General features: G+C 45.6%; 1 protein-coding gene across 2 annotated transcripts in view; it reads left to right on the plus strand.

Moving 5' to 3' along the window:
* The window catches only part of LOC120977519 (cytochrome P450 2F2-like), a 281082-nt gene that overhangs the window by 170420 nt on the left and 91947 nt on the right, over positions 1–18715 (plus strand). The window contains exon 1 of one of the 2 annotated variants that reach the window (XM_040405510.1): positions 15818–15856. The exons of the other annotated variant lie outside the window; for it this stretch is intronic. The gene's annotated coding sequence lies outside the window, so the exon portion shown is untranslated. Of the gene's footprint in view, positions 1–15817; positions 15857–18715 lie in introns of those variants that run through there. 2 annotated transcript variants of the gene reach the window in all.

Raw genomic sequence — 18715 nt, forward strand, 5'->3', positions numbered from 1 at the left:
GTGTCACACCAGTGCATAGGAGACATAACAGGAATTAAACTGCTAAGAATAGAACAACATAACACACCACAACTATCTGGCGGCACATTAGATTGCACGCGCAGTGCCCCAAAATTGAAGTAGGAGGACCGACCAAGCATCTTTTTCCATCTCCCCGTTCCTAAAATCAATGCCATATACACGTCCCCTGATAGGGGACGTAACAGGGATTAAACTGATAAGAATAGTACTACTTAACACACCACTCATATCTGGTGGCACATTAGATTGCACGCGCAGTGCCCCAAATTTGAAGTAGGAGGACCGACCAAGCATCTTTTTCCATCTCCCCGTTCCTAAAATCAATGCCATATACACGTCCCCTGATAAGGGACGTAACAGGGATTAAACTGATAAGAATAGAACAACATAACACACCACAACTATCTGGCGGCACATTAGATTGCACACGCAGTGCCCCAAATTTGAAGTAGGAGGACCGACCAAGCATCTTTTTCCATCTCCACGTTCCTAAAATCAATGCCATATACACGTCCCCTGATAAGGGACGTAACAGGGATTAAACTAATAGGAATAGTACTACTTAACACACTTTATAATAACGCAGAGAGAGGCAACGCAGAGAGAGGAGTCTGAAAAAGAGGATTCAGAGGAGGAAGGTGGCTTTGAGGAGGTGGAAGACCAACCACAGCAGGCGTCCCAGGGGGCTTGTTGTCAACATTCGGGGACCCTTGGTGTTGTACGTGGCTGGGTGGAGGAAGAGACCTTCAATGACATCAGTGAGGACAAGGAACGGGACATGGCTAGCTTGGTATCCAACCTTGTGCAAATGGGGAGTTTGCGGTTGTGCAAATGGACTGTTTGCGGTTGTTTGCAGTGCGTTAAACGGGGAGTTTGGTCTGTCAGAGTTTGGTCTGTCACTGTGAAGCGGGCGTAACCCTTACACTACCTGATCGATACAATTTAGGAATGTTAGGTGATTTATGCCCTTTATGGATTAAAACCCGACTCTGCGTCAACTACGTAATTTTCCATGGGAGTTTTGCCATGGATCCCCCTCCGGCATGCCACAGTCCAGGTGTTAGTCCCCTTGAAACAACTTTTCCATCACTATTGTGGCCAGAAAGAGTCCCTGTGGGTTTTAAAATTTGCCTGCCTATTGAAGTCTATGGCGGTTCGCGAACATTTGCAAAAATCGCGTTCGCCGCTCGCGAACGTAAAATTTTATGTTCGCGACATCTCTAGCAGTAGGCACTGCCAGGCTGGACATAGAACAGACAGGATCAGAAGCAGTAGGCACTGCCAGGCTGGACATAGAACAGACTGGATCAGAAGCAGTTTAGCAGTGCCAAGCTATCAGACTCAGTTAGAGCACTGCCAGGCTAAACACGGAACAGAGTGGAAAAAGACACAGAACAGGTATAGAAGATCAGACAAAGCGTGTACAAGGATACAACAACGCCAATGCTTTACCAGGCGACACCACACAGAAGGGCAGATGGCAAAACCCCCTGGGTCAGCAGCAAGGGCCTACACCCTGCAAGGCAGAAGACAGACTGACTCCAAGCCCCACAGCTCACATATACACATATAGAAATAGCTGTGATAATGAGGGCATCTGAAAGCCACACCCAGGGACAGACCAGGGAAGGTTAACCCCATCAGAACCAGAAGTACCAGAAGCACAGAACACAATTGAAGATTTCCCTAGTTTTAATGAAGGAAAATATAGATTTTATGAAAGACAGTAGACGAACATTATGCTAAGATCTTTCTTTTTACTCCCAGCAGCAAAATAGTTGATATAAACAGAGAACAAAAAAATATGTAAATCAGCATTCAGGAGTAGCTAATGAGCAGGCAGCATAGGTTATATAAGGTTTACTCCAACATAGCAACATCCTTCTTTCTTGATGATATGGTGAAGGATAGCAGGAAAATTAGGAAGATAAACATCCATTGTAAACACAGTCGTCGGAGACTAAATTTGAGAACCAAACAATCTTGAATATAGTAGGTGTTTTAAACTAAAAGGAATAAAGAAAAAATAAACAACAAGGGTCGGGTCAATAGGGTGGGAAAATATTTGTCTCCTCTCTTTCATAAAATCTATATTTTCCTTCATTAAAACTAGGAAAATCTTAAATTTTATGTCAAGACAGGAGACTCCATTATGCAAGTTTAAAGCTTATGTTCCAAGATATGACTATAAACAAATTATTAAGACCTAGTTACTTGTTATTGAACAATACCATGGAAACGTGTGATTCCGGTCGAAAATAAAAAGTTTTAAAAGTTGATTCGGAGGTCCAGTTGGCTGCTTTTAAAATGTCAGATAAAGATCCTCTGGCTTGTCTAACTTTAGTAGACATAGCTCCTCTAGTGGAGTGTGCTCCAAAAAGAGAAGTATCCACCCCAGCTAAGGACATAGTTTGTGAGACCCATCTAGCTAGGGTTGCTGGTGACACTGGTAAATGGGGATTACAATATCAAATAAGGAGTTGGGATACCGATGGATTTCTGAGAGGTAGAGTTCTACGTTCATAGGATTGTAGACACCTAACTACACAAAGTTTTTCCTGTAAAGAGAAGGCAGGGTAGAAGACCGAAGAGATAATAGTTTTTGTACGACGAACAATAGAAAATTGAATTCTTTGTGGTAGGAATTGTCTACGAGAGATGTCTAAAGATCGGACATCTGACACGCGTTTAAAAGATATTAGGAATAGTAACATGGTTAATTTAAAGGACAACAATTTCAACGGAAGGAGATCATTATCCTCCCAATTTATAAACAAGTTCAATACCAAATTGACATCCCAAGTAGAATTATATTTGGGAGTAGGAGGCCTTCGAAACTTAATGCCCTTCATAAGTTTGCAAATTAAAGGGTGTTTGCCTATTGGTAAAGTTTAGATATGAGAATGAAAAAATGAGATGGCTGATCGGTAGACATTAATCGTTCTATATGCTTTCCCTGCATCGAAAGAATCAGACAGGAAGTTTATAATCTGATTTAAAGGTGCATATATGAAGATAAAAGAGAGATAGGAGGCAGCGCCTCATGTGTGGTGTAGTATAATAATTGGTAAAAAAGGTAAGTGAAAACTCTTACCAGACGATGTTGTGAAGAGTCACAACACCTATATGAAGCTTGTGCTGATTTTCCCGATCAGCGTGCGGGGTGCCTGCACTGCTGCCTAGGTTCCAGTCCCGTGCCTTGGAAGCATTCGTCGGGGAGAAGTATCGTTGCAGAAGAAGAAAGAAATACTTTTAAAAGTATAGCAATGGCCGGACTGAGGGGGGGCGGAGCCCCCTTTAGGGGAGGCCTCCATGACGGGGGTTTGGTTTAGTGAGCTAGAGGGGAGGGGGGGTCGGAGTAGGGTAGTGGGAGGGCTATAGGTAGGGATTGAGGGTAGGATAGGTTAGTTTGAGCTGGGGGGTGGAGTTAAGGGGTTAAATAGGGTGAGAGGAGGAAGGCAGGACGCCATTTTAGGTAGAGAGGAGAAGCTGGAAGCTGAGCTTACCGCAGGAATGGAGCAGCTGGAAGCCATGCTGGTGGAGTTGCGGGCGGCGGCGGAGGTGAGGGGCCCAGCGTGGGCACAGGAGCAGATCCGGACGATGCTGAGGGGGTCGGTGGAGGTGTCAGTTCTGCCTCCCCATCCGGCGTTACGGCCGCGGCGGGCCAGGCCGCCGGCGCGCCTGTCGCCATCGGCTTCTCCCCCTCGGGCTCAGCGCCGCATTAGGAGCCCCTCGCGGGACCTAAATGTAAGTTTAAGCACGAATGTTCAGGTTGCGGAGGGACTCATGGGGCTGCGCGGTGTTTTAGGGGGGGCAGGCAGGTTGTAGCCGGTGTTAGAGGGGGAGATAGTGCTGGTAAAGGGGGTGACGCCGGTGCGGCTGGCAAAGATGCAATCGTACTTAGATAGGTACCCCAATAGGGAGGCCGCGAGATTGTTGGGTTTGGGTTTTGCGGAAGGTTTTAGAATTCCGTTTGTGCCAGGGGAGGCAGTGTTGCTCAAGAAGAATTTGCGGTCGGCTAGGGAGCATCAGGAGGTGGTGGGGGAAAAGTTGGGAAAAGAAGTGCTGCTCGGGCGGATGGCGGGTCCATTTTTGGCACCGCCTGTTAACAATTTGAGGGTGTTGCCGTTGGGAGTTGTCCCCAAGAAGGAGGCGATTAAATTTCGCCTTATACATCATCTGTCGTTTCCGAGGGGCTCCTCGGTCAACGAAGGGATTGACCCGGCAGTTTGTTCCGTAGTATATACATCATTTGATGCGGCAGTGGGTTGGGTGAGGCGTTTTGGGGCAGGGGCATTGATGGCAAAGACGGACATTGATGCGGCGTTTCGGTTGTTGCCGGTTCATCCGGAGTGTCAGCATTTGTTGGGGTGTTTTGGGGATGGGGGGTTCTTTGTGGATCGTTGTTTACCCATGGGGTGTTCGCTGTCGCGCGCTTACTTTGAAACGTTCAGCTCGTTTCTGGAGTGGGCGGTTGTGGACTCGTCAGGTTGTGATTCGCTGATTCATTACCTGGACGATTTTTTGTGTATTGGCCCCCCAGGTTCGCGGGTTTGCGCTTTGTTGTTGGAAACGTTGGGCTCTGTTTTTGGGAGGTTTGGGGTTCCATTGGCGGAAGGCAAGACGGTGGGGCCGGTGACGGAATTAAGCTTCCTGGGCATAGTGATTGATTCGGTGAGGATGGAGTGTCGGTTGCCGGGGGATAAGCTGGAGGATCTGAAAAGCTTGGTGGCAAGGGCGATTCGGGTGAAGAAGTTGCAGTTGAGGGAGATTCAATCGCTTTTAGGGAAGCTTAATTTCGCTTGTCGGATAATGCCCATGGGTCGAGTGTTCTGTAGGCGGTTGGCGCAGGCGACTGCGGGGGTGGTAGTTCCGCATCATTTTATCCGGTTAGGGAGGGAGCAGCGGGCGGACTTACGGGTTTGGAATTCCTTTCTGGACCAGTACAACGGTCGCTCGCTGTTTATGGGGGGAGTGGTGGAGGCTTTTGATTTTGAATTATTCACTGATGCGGCGGGGGGATCGGGTTTTGGGGCTTTTTGTGGCGGTCAGTGGTGTGCTGGAGTTTGGCCGGCGGCTTGGGTTGAACGGGGTTGGGTGCGAAATTTGGCTCTGTTAGAATTATTCCCCATTGTGTTGGCGGTTTTGTTGTGGGGGGAGCGTTTCCGGGACCGGAAGGTGCATTTTCACTGTGACAATATGGGGGTGGTTCAAGCGATTAATGGCCTGTCGGCATCGTCGCCGTTGGTTGTGCGGCTGATGCAGCGGTTGGTGTTGGAGTGCTTGTCGCTTAATGCCTGGGTTGTGGCGGTGCATGTGCCTGGGGTGGACAATTGTATCGCTGACGCCCTTTCTCGTTCGCAGTGGACTCGTTTTCGGCAGTTGGTTCCGGAGGCGGACGCGGTTGGTCTGGAGTGTCCGGCTTGCCTGTGGGAGCTGTTGGAGGAACGTTAATGGGGCTTATTCGGGCGTCCTTGGCTCCGGGTACGTGGGATTTGTATATGAGGGCTTGGAGGGCCTGGGAGGATTGGTGTTCGGTGTTGGGGGAGGGGATGGAGGAGCCGGAGTTGGCGTTGTTAATGTTTTGGGTCATGTTAATGGGTCATGGTAGGGAGCAGGGTTGGTCGGTCAGCAAGGTTAATGGTTACATGGCGGGGTTGGCTTTCGGTTTTAAGGCTCGGAGGATGGTGGATGTTACGAAAGCTTTTCTGGTGGTGCAGGCGCTGAAAGGGTGGCGGAGAATGGGTGCTGGGGTGGATGGGAGAAGGCCGGTTTCGTTTGGGTTGTTGCTTCAGTTGGGGGGTCAATTGAGGGGTGTCTGTCGGTCAGAGGGGGAAGCGCGGTTGTTTAGGTTGGCTTTCTCGCTGGCGTTCTTTGGGGCGATGCGGGTGGGGGAGTTAGTCTGTCCTTCGGTGAGTCGGGCGGGGGGTCTGTTAAGGGGGGATGTGGAGTTGTTTGCGGACAGGGTGGAGTTTGTCATCCGGCGGTCAAAAACGGATACGTTGGGGAGGGGTCGGAAGGTGGTGCTTTTCCGGATTGACGGTTGTGATATGTGCCCGGTTCGATGTTTACGGGAGTATGGGATGGGGGTTGGGGGGGTGGCGTCCCCCTTGTTGGTCCATGCGGATGGCTCCTTTTTGTCTCGATTTCAGTTCTCAGCGTTTTTTTCTAGATGTTTGAGCCGGGCGGGGTTGGATAGGGAGGGGTATTCTAGCCACTCCTTTAGGATTGGGGCGGCGACGGAGGCTGCTAGATGGGGCCTGGGTGAGGATGTTATTAAGCGGATTGGACGTTGGGAGTCGGCAAGGTTTAAGTCCTATGTTCGTTTGGATCGATTATAGTCGGGTGTGTGTCTTGGGTTTGGCGTGTCAGTGTAAGGTTGTGGTATTGTTCTTTTGTTTTCTTTCGTTGCAAGTGCGGCGCCCGCTCTGGTGTGGATTCTGGGGCATTCTTATGTCTTCTGGGGGGCTGTCCGGGCAGCAGTTCGGCCGGACGGTCAACAGCTTGGCTTTGATAGAGAGTCTGCGGTGGTAAGGTGGATTGGGAGGCGGGGTATGGTGTGGAAGGGGGTGTTGCCTGAGGTTCACAGGTTTGTAAGGATGGATAGGGCGCCGGATGTGTTGGTGGTCCATGCGGGGGGCAATGATTTGGCGGCAAAGCCTATCCGGGAGCTGATTAAGGAGGTTAAATGGGATTTCTTGCGGTTATGGTCGTTGTTTCCGGGTATGGTGACCGTATGGTCGGACATTGTTCCTCGGCAGGTGTGGAGGGAGGCGCGGTCTGTGGATGCGGTGAATAAGGCAAGGGTGAAGGTAAATAGGGCGATAGGGCGTTTTATGGCTAGGAATGGGGCGGTGGTAGTTAGGCACAGGGAGTTGGAGGCTGGAGTGGGGGCCTTTTGGAGGTCGGATGGAGTGCATTTGAATGCTGTGGGCTTGGATTTGTGGAGTTTGGCGCTGCAGGAGGGCATTGAGGTGGCCTTGAGGTTGTGGAGGAACGCCCGGAGTTGAGGTGGTCAAGTCCGGGCGTTGGTGGCGGTGGGGGGGGTCCTTGGAGTTGGTCATGGTGGAAGCTGAGGACAATTGGGGGGGCCCCACGGTTGGGGCTGGACTCCCAGGTGGACCGAGAGGTTGTGGTGAATCGAGGGGGGGTCATTCGGTGGTGCCTTTGAGCTGGGCGTTACGGCTGGAGGCAAGAATGGCTCACCCTGGTTCGGCAGCTCGATGTTTGGGGCTTCAAGGACCTCCCCCCATTGGGGGGTTTACAGTATTATGTATGTTATGTTGTATTTGTTATTTAATAAACGGCTGCTGTGGCCAGTACATTTCCAGCTGGTGGTCCGTGTTTTATTGGTTATGGGGCTCAATGGTGGGGAAGTGTAATGGTGGAAAAGGGGGGTTGTTAGAAGTGGGCTATTAAAGTGAATGGAGGTGGCGAACGGGAAATAACCAATACCCTCGTCATGTGTTATCAATACTTACCTGCTTCTGACTCCTGCTGACAGCGCCATCCAAAAGGTTCATTTTTTTTCTTCTTCTGCAAAGGTGCATATATGGGATCCAAAGACCGTTGACTGCTACAATTAGACCAAATTTTCCAGGCTGATCTTTAAGAAGATCGGGTGCCTGGAGCCCAGGCGTCAGAGAGGATGTTGCTAGCTGACTGTGACATTTTTAAATCAACTCCTGACGGCCGGAGATGAACTAGGCTATTAAGGATAGAAGGTTTAATAGAACCTGCCAGATTTAAAAGGATTGACAGATGAATCAGAGGGATCCGTGGATAATCTATCGTCATTGTGTCACGACCCATGGTCATGGTCGTGACTCTTTGAGTCCGCTTGCAGTTGTCAGCGGTCGTTTGGTTGTTCACCGCAGCTGTGAGTGTTTTGCCTCACGTGCGGTTGCCGCTGGCAACATGGTGTTCTTGGCAGTGTAGCAGCCTGAGCTTGTTGCTGGGCTGCTCACTGTCTATGCATGCGGTTGCCTATGGCAATTTGTGTTTATATGTTGCCTCACGTGTGGTTGCCGCTGGCAACATGATTGGTGCTTGGCAGTATAGCAGTCTGAGCTGTTGCTAGGCAGCCTGCTGTCTAGTGCATGCGGTTACACCTGGTTGGGTGTGTGTGCACGTATGCACTTTGTAGTTCTGTCTATGCACTTTGTATGTCTGTTTGTTGTGCACGAGATTATGTTTGTATGCACGGTGACACCTCCCTTCACTTGTGGTTGTCCGCGGCAACGTCTGGTGTTATGTGCATGTGGTGGCAGTGTCTCGGCCTGCTGGCTGTTCCACAGGACATGGTTGCCACGCATGCCGTTGCCGGCGGTAACAGGTGAGTGTGTTGGTGTGCGTTTCCCTTTAAGTGGCTGTCTTCCCTTCCCTGGTGTGAGAAGAGTTAATTCCCTTCTGTGTGTGAACACTGGGTGTGTCTGAGTATGGGTGTGGCTACTTTGGGCTATAAAGCCTCAGTTGAGACCTGATGTCTGAGGGGTACTCCAGCCTTGTTTGTAAGCTGGAGGCACCCTCCTGGTTTCTTATACCATCTGCCAGTGAGGGCCACCCTTGTGGTCATAAAACTTATGTTTAGACATGGATCATCTTAAGTTATGTTATGTCTAGTGGTGTCTCTTTATGTTTATTGCAGCGTATGGTTCCTGGGTTCCTGTGTGATGTTTGGTGTGTGCTGTGTCCGTCTATGTTGTTGTGGACTGCAGCACTTGTGCACGGGTTCCAGGCTGTGTGTCTGTGGCAGGTAGGTGTGATACTAGTTTCAACTACCTGCCATTACCATATGTCTGTATATGTTCCCCTTCTCCTTTATAGCTTGACCAGTGATACTCCTGTTGCTCCGTGTCAAGGAGGAACAGGTCGTCTCACCCTTCTCCTAGTCCAGGGCCACCCTGAGGGCTAGTAGGAATTACAGGTTCCAGTGTATGAGCCCTCCCACCATCAGGGTCGGCTCATACGGCTAGGAGACAGGGTCAGAATTAGGGATGTGATAGGAGGTGACCAGCTCCCTGATTCCTGTCCTGGCCTAACAGCTATACTGGAGAGAGACACCGCCCGGCTGAGGGTTTCCCCCATTCTCAGCTGTGACACATTGTCAGTATCTGGGGAAACCAGGTTTGAGTTGTCCAGTGTGGGGTTATTAATACCAGAGTTGATTGTTGTGAGATGGTTAGGAGAAGAGTTCTCGGGATGAGATTGAAAGGAGGGAAAGCGTACAAAATTTTCAATGTCTGCGACTGAGATAGAGCGTCAGTACCTAGAGATTCTGGATCGGGACGCCAACTAAAAAAGTGAGGAAGTTGACGATTGAGTCGAGAGGCAAAAAGGTCTACATACATTGGACCCCAAAGCAAATCTATCTGATGGAAGATATTGAGGTCTAGTTTCCAGTCGCTGGTACCTGAGAGAAATCGCGAGTTCCAATCTGCAATGGTATTGGATAAACCTGGAAGGTATTCTGCCTTCAGAGTGATATGTTTGTCTAGGCAGAAATGCCAAAAATCTTTGGCAATGTTGGCTAACGTCTCTGATCTGGTTCCTCCCAAGCGGTTGATGTATTGTACTGCTGCTATATTGTCCATCCAAAGAAGGACGCAACAATGGGATTTGTGTTTCGTAAAGCTTTTGAGGGCAAAAGAGCCTGCCAAGAGTTCTAAGCAATTGATATGAAGGGAAGATTCTTCTTCGGACCATTTTCCTCCTGTGGAAAGGGAGCCACACCGACTGGCGTCCAACTCGATAATTATATTTGGGACGGAATTGAATATACGGATGGAGTAGAGTTAACACTCCTGTTTTCTGAGATTTCTGAGTTGTGTTATCTAATCTAAGCAAACACCTTCAATTGCTTTCCAATGGCTTTTGTCTCAAGATAACGCGATGAGTTAAGAAATTTGAGTTAATAGCTGGAGTGCTAACCCTGCTCCATCTGTAGTTTTCCCATTCCTGTTCTGGATATGTTGTAGTCACCAAAGGAGTTCCTCCCTGGTATCCGAGGTTAGTGTTACTTCATCCGAATAGCCTAACCCCTCCCTTAAATGCTGAGCTTTTAAGCGTTGAAGAGCTCTGTAGTGTAAGGGAGCAGGAAAAATTGCTTGGATTGAGGCCGAGAGTAGGCCTACAATCCTTGTGATGGTCCACAGAGACACTAAATTCTTGTTGAGGACAGATCAAATTTATTTTCTGATAGACTTCAATTTCCTGGATAGAAGACTCAGAGTAGCAGATTGAGTATCCACTAGATTTTTGTGGTTCATTAAAAACCCCAGGTTGGTCAAAAGAGTTAACGTCCAGTGGATATGAAGATGAATTAATGAAAGAGATTGAGCCATAATGAGGATGTCGTCTAAATAAATGATGAGACATGCACCTCGTGTTCGAAGGGTTGCTACCACTGGTTTTAATAATTTTGTAAAACACCATGGAGCGGAGGATAGGCCGAATGGTAGGCTGGTGAATTGATATTTGTGACCCTTTCATAGAAACCGGAGGTAAGGTTGAGATATTGGGTGCATAGGCACTGTGAGATAGGCATCTTTCAAATCTGTTTTTGCTAGCCAATCTTTTTGTAAAAGTAGATCTCTCAGTAAATGGATGCCCTCCATTTTGAAATGTCTGTAACTGACATAATTGTTGAGGGTTTTTAGGTTGATTACCAGTCTGTGACAGCCATCCCTCTTTTTCACTAAAAAGAGGTTGCTCAAAAAACCTGCAGATTGTACGGGTATTTCTATTAAAGCGCCTTTGGAACATAGTTCCTTGATTTCCGATTGTATCAGAACCTGGTCTGTCTGTGAAAATATTATCGATTTGGTAACCTCTTACAGTGTTTAATATCCATGCGTCTGTTGAAATCATAGCCCAGATGTGGATAAAATGTTTTATTCGACCTCCCAAGGGAATGTGGGAAGAATGTAGAAGAAGATTCCTTACCTGCAGAAGATCTTGACCTTGGGAATCCTCTATTGCCTCTGTCACGCCATGGTCTTCCTCTTGTGGGAAAGAAAGTGGTGGTGGTGTAGGAGGTGGTTGGGAAGGTAGAGTATTCCTGTTCAGGAGGTAAGGGGCCTCTAAAATATTGTCTCTCATGGGACCCTCGGCTGGGAAACCGGCCCTTTCGTTTCCCAGCCCTTCCAAAAATTACGGCCTTGAAAAACTCACCTTAAAGAAGTTTGGGCTTTATCCATGGATGAAAATAGCCCTACAAATTTATTTATGTATTTTACAAGAGTCTCCGAAAAGTAAACCATCGGAAGATGGGTTATTATCTGGGCTATTATGTACAGTGGCAAGGTATGCTAGTTGTGGGTCTAGTCTCATGAGCATAGACCTCTTTCTTTCTGTGTATATAATTGCATTGGTGTTACCCAATAAACATATTGCCCTTTGAGACCAACCTTTCAGGACTGATAAGTCCACTGGATTGCCCGAGGTGGAAGCCTGTTCGGCTAAATCTAAGATTTTTGTTAAAGGACCGACAGCGTCTAATAATCTGTCTTGGATCGATCTAAAGGAACGATCTACTCCTTTTTTGGAATTTTTCCCCGATTTTTGACCAAAATTTTAGAAGGGTTGGATCAATGTCCAGAGTGTCCAAAATTTTAAGAGGGAGAGTGGGTCTAGGGCATTCTGATTGTAATTTGTTCTAGGGCATTCTGATCGTAATTTGTTCCTTGCTGATTTTTCTAATGGCTTTTTGTAGCCATGAAGAAACAAATTTGGACACCTGCGGTAATGGTACCCATTCTCCTGACCTAGGATGTTTAATCGTCCCAGGGTCAAAAAAAGGGACACCTGACCCATCTAAAATGATAGGTGAAGAGTAAGTTTCTTCTTCCAGCTTTTTGTCTCCCTCATTGGAAATCTCCTCATATAAAGACATATTCTCACTGTCAGAAGTATTATCCTCTTCACAGGAGGATTTAGAAGGGGAAGAGTTGTATGAGTCCGGCTTAACTCTTAAAGCCTTAGATGCCCGCTTCGTGCCGACAACCTCAGGGGCGGAGGGTTCAGCATTAACTGCTTTAGCAGTGGTAAGTGTGCTTTTTGAAACAGCTTTAGATTTGTCCTGATCCCATTTATGCTGTAATTTTTCCACCTTTTTTGGAGTGGGATTGGTAAAAAAACCATTTTAAGGCAGTTTTTCCGCTATTTAAACCTTCCGCTAAACGGGAAGTGGATTCCTCTGTAGACCAAAATTGGTCGGATGGGGTAGTAGGGTCTTTGGAATTTTGCGCAGTTTGCGTATCGGTAATGGCCATAGCCACAGATTGTGTGATGACATTTTGTAATGACGACATGGTGGTATCGACCACACATTGTACGGATTTTGCCACTGTCTCATTTACAATCGATTGGAGGTGGTCTGCCTCTACAATAACTGAACCTGGAGTTTCAGGTTTTTTATTGAGGTTTTCCGCGGACATGGCGGATGAAAAAAAAATAAAAAAAAATAAAAATATATATATATATATATGCACACTTAAGGAATATAATAAAAAAAAAAAATTAAAATATATATATATTACCGAGAGGTCATGAATATGCTCACAGTGATAGAAAAAACGTGTAAAGGATATTATGAAGAATCACCACAAGGTGGCAGTCAAGTATAGAGAAAGAGCCGAGTTGGAAGCAGCTGGTAGCGCTGAAGCTGACAGGAAACCGAACGGGTTAGAAGAAAACCTTCACTGAGGGGAAAGGGCGTGGAGGCTGAGGACCAGCCGCGCGTGCGCACTGGAGATGGAGCGGTGAGGTAAACCAAAAGTGAGCAGTGACGGCGATAAGACAGGTAAGGCAACAGATAGGAAAAGTGGTGAAAAAGACAAATGATCAAGCCATTAATAGGGTAGAACAGAATGTAGTACCAAATACATACAATAATGTGAGAAATATAGGAAACACAATCACCAAATCAATTAGCGCTTCACAGGATTATGAAGTGGGCAAATGCCAAGCAAACAGGCATAATAATAATATAATGCACAAACTACTCAAAACCATATATATACATAAATATATAATAATTATAAGAGGAAAAATTCTCCAATACGTATCTTTCTGGGAGCCAGCAGCAAGAAAGAAGGACGTTGCTATGTTGGATTAAACCTTATATAACCTATGCTGCCTGCTCATTGGCTACTCCTGAATGCAGATTTACATATTTTTTTGTTCTCTGTTTATATTAACTATTTTGCTGCTGGGAGTAAAAAGAAAGATCTTAGCATAATGGAGTCTCCTGTCTTGACATAAAATCACAATTGTCAGTTCACACCAGTCATAGAAAGCTGCAGCCAGCACGCCCCAAACGACAACCAGCATACACAGTATAACCTGTAGCCAGTACGAGGTTACAGGCAGCCAGTCTACACAACAACAAGGAGTGACTGAACCACACTGTGATACAAACGCGAATACGTCCATACTCAAACCCAGTTCACACACAAGGCCGCATCCAGCACGCATTAAAGAAACAGCATGCATGGGAACACCCACAGCTAGTGCACAAAGCGCATGCAGCCAGCCTGCACGGCAACGGAGACAGGAGCCACAGAGATATAGACGTGGGGAGACACAAACACAGTTCACACACTGAACACTGCAGCCTGCACACAGTCCCAAGCAACTGGTATACACAGGAGTCAGCCTGCAGCCAGTACGTGAGAGGGCCTGCAGCCAGCCTACATGGCCACAACTGTCACAGTGAACTGCACCGTGACAGTATTCAGTTTATTATATGGATGAATACGCTGTCAGCAATGTTTTTTGTGTATTGTACTGTGTGTCATGTGCGATCCATGTCACTGGGAGACTCACCTGTAGGTCAGTCTGTATGGGCCCTAACTCATTGTGTAATACAATGAAGGGAACACATGGCGGCATGGTTACGTTCATTGTATTTATTTATGTTAATAAAGTTATCTTACCTGCTGATAGGTGTCATCCACGAAGTTCAACTGCAAAAATGAGCCGTTATCTTCATCTTCACCATAATTGGATGGGAGCCTAACGGATAAGGTGGGGGTGACCTATAAAAGAAGAAGACAAACGTTAAGTGCGCATTCACGGTGCAGGAAAACAACTGTTCCCTCCCCCCTGCCCAACATTTATTCCGTCACGATGTTCATTATCGGGTAAGTCTCTCAAATGTTTTTGAGTGGACAAGAAGCTAATTATGCTACTGTATTTTATATGTGATTGGTAAGTAGGTTATTCTGGTAAATAGCTAACATCGAGGCCTACATTAATCAATCAATAAATAATTTATTTGTTAATATTTAGTTTCAATTATTCAAGGGAGCTTCTGGAACCTGTGCCACCATGAGTCTGTTGGTCAGGCACCCAAGTACTAATAAAAAAGATTGAAATGAAAAGAGCGGTAGTGTGCATGTATGACTACAGAAAGATTTAAACTTCTCACTGTAAATATAAGGAGGAATGAAGAGAGGACTTGGGTTCCCAGATTTAGTGATTGGTAGGGATCCCAGAAGCGTGGTCCCCAACAATCATAGACATATAACGTATCCTACAGAGGATGAATACCTTTGACTTGGCAATATCTAACTTCTATCACCATATTGTGATATCTACCCACTAACTTTGGCTGTGCCATACTTTCTTGCCACTATAAAGCAGTATAGCACATCCGTTTAGCACCTTGGCTCAGTATGACTTGCAGATGAGCGATCCAGACAACACTTGGAGTATATATATTGCTTAGGCAGGGTACTGGCTCTCCGTAAAGAGATCAACTGTGTATGGAGACTTTTTAGCAGTGCTCCATGGGAAAAAAATCTATAAAAATATGCAAAGAGGTATATCCCAGGGAATGAAAACCATCTCACTAGCACCATCTTCTGGAAGTGGTTCCTATGAGTCAAAGTCTGACTATTTAACAACCTTTGGAACATGACAAGAGAAAATATCCAAGCCAAAAATCCATCTGTAGACAGAGTAGGATTCTGGCTGTCCGAGTGTGATACCTTGAACACAGCTTAGGTAGGGTCCACCTTAAATAGACCAACTGTGCATGGATATGATTTAGCAGTGCTCCATGGGCAAAAACATATACAAAGAGATCCCTCCCAGGAAAAAAGAAACATCTCGCTTGTGCAACTTTCTGGAAGTGGCTCCTTATGAGGTAAAGTCTGACTAGTTAACAAGCCTTTGAGACTTTTTAAAAAACTTCACACTCAGCTAGCCCCAATCCTACTCTGTACCAATGAGGGGCAAGCACCTCAAAACAGCCATCTATGGATGGATATTTGTCTTGGCTATTTTCCCTAGTCCCTATGTTCCAAGGCTTGTTAAAAAGTTGGATTTTGACCCATAGGGAGACTTCCACAAAGTCACCTTAATGAGATGTACTCTTTCTTGGGAGATACCTCTTTAAGTATATACTGTGTAGCATTCTTTGAAGTAATTAGATTGTCTCACGCTCTGCAAAAACATAGCTTACGTTAGCTGGCAACTTATGGAGGTGAATGTCTGTTTTTGAGATTGAGAAACCATTGAAAAACAAAAACTCTAAAAAGTTGCCAAACTTATCCCAACTGGCATGAGAACAGGCTGGCGTGCATTTTGCAAACGGTTGCAGTAACAGAAATTATTATCTTAATTATTGCTTGCAAAAAAAAATCATGTGATAGGTCCGGACAAGTCAGTTATGCCATGCCTGGGTTGATTTTTTTCTTATTTTGTAGGGATTTGTATCTGGTCCAAGAGTTTTTGGCTCTCCCTCAACACATAAATGTGACTCCAGGAGCTGAAAATTACCAGTGTAAAGAGTATTTGGAAAAGAAGGAGATCGAGACTCACACTGCAAGTAAGTGACCTGCACTTCTCTCTGGATGCTGTCAATGGTTAATGTTATGTTGAATAGATATGTAATTATATTATAGAAGCAATGTTAGATTTTTATTGATCTGCTCTGTCATAGTTGTTAGGTATATTCAAGAAGGAAAATGGGAAAAGGAAAGCTTTCCTATTTTTAGACAATTTTTCTTGCAATTTCAACCCATCGCTATATAGTGTCAAGACAAAACAGCAGTATACAGCCTACATGATACTACCCTATAGTGCCAACATTATGCAATATCCAAATAATATATATATATATTTTTTTTTTTTCTGGGTTTTTATTTATAAAAATTTTATTTAACAAAACAAGGTACGTGTATAGACTCTGATACGCCTAGCAAGGCGTGATGCGTATAAATAGATTTTTACAGCTCATATCACATCAGAAAGGACAAGTGACATTATTTTCCAATGACAATACTCTTCAAACACATTACATTTTGTAAAAGAGTCAAGTTAGCCGAATACAGCAGTAAGTGGGTTATAATATGTCAGAAAATTGCTGGGAAAAACTTGGTTGAAGGTTGGCAATGTATCCAGTATCTGTCTGGGAGTACCCAACGTAAATAAATATCTTCCATATCTGGGAGGAGGGCACATGAGCCCTATGAGTAGCAAAGGTGTCTAAACTTTTGCCATAAGTGCCACTGACAGAGGAACTTTTGATGGTTCCGAGCTTCCCACGAGGAAAGTTCCTCAAAACGGAAAACCTGGTCTACCTTCAGTTTCCATTGTTCCATGGGGGGAGGGGTAGTAGATAGCCAATATTTGGGTATCAATAGGCGAGCTGCTATCAATAATTGTCTAAAAAGAAAGGACATGGGATGTGTTGTAGCATCGTCATCAAGGTTAAGTAAGGCTTTACAAGCGGACATTTGCACCTTAGTCTGACATACTTGATTACTAATCTGGAAGATTTCTTTCCACCAGACCTTTATGATTGGGCCGTCCCACCAAATGTGGAAAAAGGTTCCTCTACTATCGAAGCACCTCCAGCATCTGTCTGACGCTGTTGCTGAATACAATGATGTTATATCTGGTGTTTTATACCATCTGGTTAGGATTTTATATCCGTTCTCCTGTATGCAGACACATCTGGATGATTTATGTGAGGAGGATAATATGTTTGGCAATGATATGAAGGGGAATTCCTGACCCAGGTCTCTTTCCCACTGTTGAACAAAGGCTGGTTTAGTAGGTAGGGGGCGGAGTGTTTAGTCTTTTGTAAAGTTGTGAGATTAGTTTTTTCGGGGGGATAGGGCTAGAGATAAGTGACTCAGACCATAGTAGAGGGCGGTAAAGGTCGCTCATCGATATGTGCTGAGAGATGAAGGCATGTAGATATGACGTGGAAGATAGATGTAGGTGACTGGCAGTGAAAACTTTTTGAAATTCCTTAATTTGGAGTAGAGAACCATCTGGACCAATGAATGAGAGGACCGGGGTAGGTGAGTCTCTCAGATCACATGGGTTACAATCAATTACAGCAGGCAGAGCTGTCTCTAAGATGTCTCTGATCGAGAGAAGGAGAGATGGTAAGGGTATTGAGCAGTGAGAAGATTGAAACCATTTCCACATATTGAGAGTAGCTTGAATAATTGGATATGGCGAGGATGGGATGTTACATATGCTGTTGTTGCCCAGTAAGAGGGACCTGAAAGATTTGTTTAAAAGTTCCTGTTCTATTGCGACCCATGATTTAGGATTGGAAGGTCTAAGCCAATCTATTATTCTAGACAAGAGAACTGCTCTGCCATACATCTCTGGGTCAGGCAAGGGAATTCCTCCAGTATACTTGGGACGTGAGAGGAGATCGTAAGATAATCTGGGTTTCTTCCCATTCCAGACGAACGAGTGGAATAGTTTCTTTAGGGAGTCATAATAAGTTTTGGGAACTGGAATAGGCAGGACTTGTTGTAGATATGTAAGGCGGGGGAGTATTAAAGATGTAAGAAGGTTTTTGCAGCCAAACCAGGAGATAGTAGGAATATCCAATTTGTCTATGCTGAAGGAAATGTCTTTTAATAGTGGGGCATAGTTGAGTGACGAAAGTTCTGAGGTGTTGTTGCTGATTTTAATCCCTAAGTATGTTAAATAAGGGGAGGACCAGTTAAATGGGGAGTCCTTTTTTAAGTTTCTCTGTGTTGTTTGGGGAATCCCAAAACAAATCACAAGTGACTTTTGCTTATTAATTTTGAAGTTGGAAAGGGAACTGTATATATCTAAATGTTTATGAATCGCAGGGAGTGAATTTTTTGGGTTAGAGGTCATAATCATGATATCATCCGCAAAAGCAGCTATTTTATGATCCGTTCCTCCCAGTGCTACTCCTCTGATTCCCGAATCAGCTCTCAGTTTGAGGAGAAGGGGCTCTAGAGCTAGGACAAAGAGCAGGGGAGAGAGGGCAACCCTGCCAGATACCATTCTGAATGCTAAAGGGATCAGAGAGGTCACCATTGATCAAGACTGAGGCCTGAGCATACATTGCAAATGTGGCCTGTACAAAGGGATCAGGTAGGCCAAATCTGTATAGGATGTGTCGCAGAAACGACCAATTAATTCTGTCAAATGCTTTTTCTGCATCCATGCTCAACAGGAGAAGAGGTCTGGATCGAATATTAGAAAATTGCACTATATTTAGACCTCTGGTCGTATTGTCTCTGCCCTCTCTACCCTTGACAAAGCCTACCTGATTCCCGTGCACCACCAAGGGCAGAAGGGCCGAGAGTCGATTTGCTAGCAATTTTGCCAATAATTTAAGGTCAATGTTGAGAAGGGAGATGGGTCTATAATTGGCGCACTGTTTAGGATCTTTCCCTTCCTT

Source organism: Bufo bufo, chromosome 8, assembly GCF_905171765.1.
Source record: "Bufo bufo chromosome 8, aBufBuf1.1, whole genome shotgun sequence".
NCBI classification, from domain to species: Eukaryota; Metazoa; Chordata; class Amphibia; order Anura; family Bufonidae; genus Bufo; species Bufo bufo.